This window comes from Cuculus canorus, chromosome 26 (assembly GCF_017976375.1).
Source record: "Cuculus canorus isolate bCucCan1 chromosome 26, bCucCan1.pri, whole genome shotgun sequence".
In the NCBI taxonomy this organism is placed as follows: domain Eukaryota; kingdom Metazoa; phylum Chordata; class Aves; order Cuculiformes; family Cuculidae; genus Cuculus; species Cuculus canorus.
Genome location: NC_071426.1, coordinates 6,556,881 through 6,563,791, shown reverse-complemented (window position 1 = coordinate 6,563,791; position 6,911 = coordinate 6,556,881).

The window sequence follows — 6,911 nt, the reverse complement described above, 5'->3', positions numbered from 1 at the left end:
CGAGAGCCGCCCCCGCTCCCCGCAGCCCTCCCAGAGGGTCCGCGGGGCAGCCCCATCCACTCCCCGTGCCGCTCCCGCAGCCCCCGGGCTGCCCCGCACCCCTCGCACCCCCTTTTTGCCCCTCTCCATCCCCTCTTTGCCCCCAATCTTCCTCTGCTTTGTGTCCTCCTGGGGGACTGCTGAGCCAAACGCGCTCCAGAAAGTCATCAGGAGTTTAAAACGCGGTGTTAATTGTAAAGCTTTGTCTATTACGTTTATACATTTTAAGCCTTTCCAACAGAAGAGCCGTGGGATTTCTCCGGCAGCTTTTATGTTGTGCTTTGCATCGCTGCCCAACAAAGCAAATGTTTTCCTTCTCAAAGAAGGAAAAAGGTCTTCCTGCTCCAGTTTGACACTTCCAACTGCTGCAAACAGGACATTTCATTTCAGAGCCCCTTTGTTTTGCAAAGCAAACACAGCTCCCGTTGGGTTGGTGAAAGCTTCTCCAGGAAAAGATTTTTCTCCCTGGAATAAGCTGTTGGAAGCAAATTAAACTTCAGGCAGAGATTTGCACCATCCCACAGTCCAGGTTTATACTATCCAGCAGGCAGGGGTGATGTTAACATGCTGTGTTATTGCCAAGTGTGGGCAAAAATAGAACAGCTGTGGTGCTGCTGCCAGGAGAGCAGGGAGGGAATCACAGAACGGTTTGGGTTGGAAAAGACCTTTTAAGATTATTGAGTCCAACCATTGATCCAGATCTGTCAAGTCCACCACCGGACCATGTGCCCACATACATGAGTCAATACGAGCCGGCAACGTGTGCTCACAGCCCAGAAACCAACCGTGTCCTGGGCTGCATCCGAAGCAGCGTGGCCAGCAGGGCGAGGGAGGGGATTCTGTCCCTCTGTTCCTCTCTTGGGAGACCTCATCTGGAGCCCTGTGTCCAGTTCTGGAATCCTCAACATAAGAAGGAGATGGAGCTGTTGGAGCGGGTCCAGAGGAGGCTACAAGGATGATCTGAGGGCTGGAGCACCTTCCCTATGAGGACAGGCTGAGAGAGTTGGGGTTGTTCAGCCTGGAGAAGAGAAGGCTCTGAGGAGACCTTATAGTGACCTTCCAGCACGTGAAGGGGCTACAAGAAAGCTGAGGAGGGGCTGTTTACAAAGGCCTGGAGTGACAGGACGAGGGGGAATGGGGATAAACTGGAGAGGGGCAGATTTAGACTGGACATAAGGAGGGATTTCTTCACGATGAGGGTGACGAGGCCCTGGCCCAGGTTGCCCAGAGCAGTGGTAGCTGCCCCATCCCTGGAGGGGTTCAAGGCCAGGTTGGATGGGCCTTGGTCAGCCTGATCCAGTGGGAGGTGTCCCTGCCCATGGCAGGGGGGGAACTGGATGATCATTAAGGTCCCTTCCAACTCAAACTACTCTATGATTCTATGATTCTATACAGCATCTACTTGTCTTTAAACCCCTCCAGGGATGATCACTCAGCCACCTCCCCGGGCAGCTTGGTCCAGTACTTGACAACCCTTTCAGTAAAGAAATTCCTCCTGATATCCAACCTAAATTTCCTGGGAGCATTTTGAGGCCATTTCTCCTTGCCCTGTCACTGGCTACCAGGGAGAAGAGACCAACTCCCCACCTCACTAGAAACCTCCTTTCAGGGGATTGTAGAGAGTGATGAAGTTTGATGCAGCAATGAAGAGGAAAACCACCTTGGAAAGCTAAGTGCATCCCTCTGGTTTGTTGAAGGATGCTCCTAAATCTCATTCTCAGGACTCAGCCTCCTAAATTGGTGGAAGACGAGCGCTGAGCTGGGGGAACTGCTCCCAGGGAAAGCTGTGGCTCTCTGAACACTGGAAGAATTTTGGGTTTGAACTGCACAGCTGAGCATTGTGGAGGAAGGATGCTCAGCTCTTACACTGGAGTGAACCCTGAGGGAAGCCTGAGGGACAGAAAAGGTTTAGTCCGCATCAGAAGGTCAGTCGTTAAAGTGAGTCTGAGCTTTTTGAAGTGGGGTTGGGTGAAGGAGGAGATAGATTTGAACCAGGGTCTCCCCTGAGAGCAGGAGCTGCCCGGGTGACCGCAGAGGGGTCGAGGCTGGGGGCCCTGCGCTCTTCCCGCATCCGGATGCTCCTGGACCACTCGATGGCAGCATTGCCTAAATATGCAGGAGGAGGCGTGGGCGAAGCGCTGGGGAAGGGATTCCCAGTTCTCCCCCCCCTCCCCCGAGAGGCTGTTTAGGGGCATTGCTGTAAATTTGGCAAAGAGTGAATCCAAAAGGAGGGGACAGCCTGGCAGCGGGGGCAAAGTTAGCAGCCACTTCAGCTCACCTCAGCAAACCATTTCCCACTCCAGCAAACCCTTTCCTGCTCCCTCCATCCCCAACGGGTGCTCACAGCCCAGAAACCTCCGTGTCCTGGGCTGCATCCAGAGCAGAGGGACCAGAGGACGAAGGAGACCCCTCCTGGAGCCCTGCGTCCAGTTCTGGAGTCCTCAGCACAGGAAGGACACGGAGCTGTTGGAGCGAGTCCAGAGGAGGCCATGGAGATGATCTGAGGGCTGGAGAACCTCTGGTAGGAGGACAGGCTGAGAGTTAGTGTTGTTCAGTCTGGAGAAGGGAAGGTTCTGGGAAGACCTCAGAGCAGCTTCCAGTATGGAAAGGGGCTCCAGGAAAGCTGGTGAGGGGCTCTTGATCAGGGAGTGCAGGGACAGGATGAGGAGGAACGGTTTTGAGCTGCAAGAGAGGAGATTGAGATGAGATTTTAGGAAGAAATGTTTTGCTGTGAGGGTGGGGAGGCCCTGGCCCAGGTTGCCCAGAGCAGTGGTGGCTGCCCCATCCCTGGAGGTGTTCAAGGCCAGGTTGGATGGGACTTGGAGCCCCTGATCCAATGGGAGGTGTTCCTGCCCATGGCAGGGGGTGGGACTGGATGGGCTTTGAGGTCTCTCTCCACCCAAACCATTCCATGATGCTACAATTCTATGATTTTATGCTGCTCCAAGCTGGGGCTGCATGACCCCCAAAACCACTGCAGGGCTGACAGTGAGCCCGTCCCTGCCTCTTGCCTCAGTTTCTCCAGTAGGAAAAAGGGAGTGATGCCTTTGCTTAGTCCTGTTGAAAAGAACCGGCTGTTTTTTCCTGTGCTGCTGCTGTGCAAGGAATTGAAATGCAGCCTGACGTCTCCACCAAAGCAGGCTCTGCAAGGGACACGCGTGTATTGGTGTGTGCAGATCGCTGAGCACTGGGTATTCCAGGGGGGGGAATTTCACCCTAAGGATATGTTGGGTTTTTTTTTTTCTCTTTTGGAAGAGATTACATTGAAAGGAAAAAAATAAATAAATCAATCCTAGGACAGAAACCTGCGAGGGGGAGAGCAGATGTATTCATGCCTTGGCAAAAGCAAACAGATCAGTGCGTGCTTTTTACAACTAATTAATGCTTGCGGGTTCCCGTGAAGATGGCAGCGCAGTTCTGGGTGTGAATGCATTGAGCTATTCCACCAAGCTCCCTCCTTCCTTTCCCCAGGGATGCTCGTACATAGAATCACAGAATGGTTTGGGTTGGAAAAGACCTTTAAGGTCATCAAATCCAACCATCAATCCAGCCCTGCTAAGTCCACCAAGAACCATGTTCCCAAACAAGGCATCTGCTCGTCTTTTAAACCCCTCCAGGGATGGTCACTCAGCCACCTCCCCAGGCAGCCTGGTCCAATGCTTGAAAACCCTTTCCGTGAAGAAATTCCTCCTGATATCCAACCTGAATCTCCCCCAGTGTGTCTTGAGGCCATTTCCCCTTGTACTGTCACTGGCTGCCAGGGAGAAGAGACCAACCCCCACACCTTCACGTGTATGGTCAGCCCTTGCAGAGCACAGAGAGCTTTGGAACCAAACCTTGCCTTTTCCTGTTGCGTTTTCCAGAAGGACAGGAGCATCTGATGCTGGAGTTTCCCCAACAGAGTCCCCAGGGCTGGTGTAGCATCTAGCACATGCAAAGCGTGGTTGTCTGGGAAGAAAAACTGGCCTCATTCTTCAGGGAAGCATCAGAGATGGTGTTTATCCAGCTTCTGAGCTTCCAGCTCCTCCACCCACCCTGGCTGAGGGGCTGGATCCTCTTCCCCCAGAGCAAGTGGCACCAGTGATAGGTTCAAGATTTGCCACCTTCCAAAAACATTGCTGTGGGTCCTAAATAACAAATTAACTAACAGCAAATTGCAGGCTGCCAGCAGAGGGGTTTGCAGGGCTTTTTGCTTGTAGAGACAGGCTGGGAGATAGGGTTGTTCAGTCTGGAGAAGAGAAGGCTCCAGGGAGACCTTAGAACAGCCTCTCCAGACTGAAAGGGGCTCCAGGAAAGCTGGGGAGGGGCTCTTGATCAGGAGGTGCGGGGATAGGATGAGGGGGAAGGGTCTTGAGCTGCAAGAGGGGAGGTTGAGATGAGATCTAAGGCAGAAATATTTTTCTGTGAGGGTGGGGAGGCCCTGGCCCAGGTTGCCCAGAGCAGTGGTGGCTGCCCCATCCCTGGAGGGTTGGATGGGGCTTGGATAACCCTGATCCAGTGGGAGGTGTCCCTGCCCATGGCAGGGGCTGGGATTGGATGGCCTTTGAGGTCCCTTCCAACCCAAAGGATTCCATGTGCAGATGGGTGAAGCTGGGCTTTAACTTTGCGGTTGTGGCACCAGTGGGGAACAGCAGCTTGCACCCAGGGAGGCAATAATACCTTTTCCTAAAACAGCTGGATCCAGAAAAGAACATCTGCCCTGATGTTTCCCTCAAGCAAAGCAGGGAAGCAGCTTGTCCTTGTGCCTCTGTGCAGGCAGGAGAGACAGCGAGGAGCCACACAGCCATTTCCCACCCCACCAAGCAACGCTTGGATGCTCAGCAGAAATAACTCACTTTGCCCAGCTGCTCCTCGCTGTTAATTTGGAAATGATATAGCCTGAAACCCTCAGAAACGAGCTGTCTCCTGTAAAATGGGTTGCACAAACACATGTTCCAGCACACCCTCTCCAGGCTCCCCACCCTTCCCTGTGCTGGTGCCTCGGCTTTAAATTGAGCCCAGCTGAGTTCTGCTGGGAGAGGGTGGGTCTGGGTATGAGGGTGTTTTGTGATTTAATGAGGGCTCTTCCTGGTCTCAGGTAGCTCTGTGCTGTAGGTTGTAGTTTGGAGACTCCAAAGCAGGGTGGATGAAGGCTCTGTGGCTCCAAATTGTGGTGTCTTTGCTAACTAAATGTAAGTTTGATTTCTGTGTTTTTTTTTTTTTTTTTGCAAGTGAGCGGTGAAGCTTCCTTGTTCGGAGCAGTGTGAGATGGGCTTTATTTCCTTGGGGAGAAAGCTTGGACTGTGCAAGCCCACCTGCCCCATCCCTGGAGGTGAGTGTGGAAGCTCCTCTGTTTCAGATAGGGATATGAAATCTTTGCAAAGTTCTCTAGAGCAGGAGCCTTTTTACACTTGCAGGAGGAGGATGTTCAATGATTTCCTTAGAAAGGATGTTTTAGAGGATGATTGAGGTTGGCTGTCTGCTCTTCAAGTCACCCCCTGCCCCAGCAACATTTCTGTTAGGTAGTGGCAATACCATCCTTAAGCTGGTGAGTCTTAAGGGAGTCTGTATGTTTTCCATGTGCCAGGGCAGGCTTTTGTAGCATCCTACACCAGGGAAGCTTTTAGCTATGGATTTAAGCCCATGCATGAGCTAAAATGAGTCTAAAACTGTTGTGTTGCAGCACTCTTGTTGCAGTGAGGTTCTTGTGGAGTGGCAGCAGCTCTGAGCTGTAGAAACAAGATAAGAGGGAGGATAAACTGGGTGGTTTCTTGCAATTCTGCATCACTGTGGGTAGTGGAACCATAGAATGGTTTGGGTTGGAAAGGACCTTAAAGATCACCCGGTTTCATCCAGACACCTCCCCCTGGATCCGGTTGCTCCAAGCCCCATCCAACCTGGCCTTGAACACCTCCAGGGATGGGGCAGCCACCACTGCTCTGGGCAGCCTGGGCCAGGGCCTCCCAACCCTCGTCATGAAGAATTTCTTCTTGATATCTCATCTAAATCTTCCCCTTTCCAATTTAAAGCTGTAATGACGGGCAAAGCCCCACGAAAAATGAGATTAAAAATTAAGAGACTTAATAGGTGTAGTGTTGGGGGAACGGCCAACAGAGAGAGTTGTGAATTTGGGGGTATGGAGTTTGGTAAGAAAACGCAGTGGTGATTTGAAGATCTACCCAGGTTAAGTGACTTGGGATGAGGCTTTAAAATCCTGTCTTATAATTAAGTCCACCCACCAAGCCTGCAGTGGCTCCAGCTGCCTGCAGTGGTAGTGAGCCATGTAGCGCTGCCGGAGGCGTCCTCAGGTTTGGAGTGTGAGAGGAGAAAATAAAGGGATTATATAAAAAAAACCCAAAACACAACCCCCCCCAAACAAACCCAACCCCCCCCTCACGCTATCAAAACAAACTGCAGGATTTGGTTTTGTTTGTGGCAATGTAATATGTGACAGCAAGAAATGCCGAGGAAGGGAAATGCTGATCCAGGAGGGACTGATAGGAGGTTCCTGAAGGAGCCATCCCAAAGTTTTCTTTTGGGTTGGGTTTAGCTCCCGGCTCTGAATGCTGGAATAGCCTCTGCCTGGGCCTGGCAGCCTTCTCCCAGCTGGAGGCGACTATTTGCTGGATTAATCCAGCTTGTGTTAGGTTTGCTGTTGACTTCAAATGCAGGTTCTCTCCAGCAATAGTTGACTTGCCCCAAATTCCTTTTCAGTTGCGCTTCCCACCTCCCTGAATGATGCCTGGTGGGGTTCATTGCAGGATTCCTTCCTCTCCATCCCCTGCTTTGCTTTCTTTATTCTCCATGTCAGGTGGAAGGAGGCTGAAATGTATGCTTAGCCTTAACTCCTTATTTCGGGCTTTGCATGAGTGGGTGAATAACTTGTCTTTGTG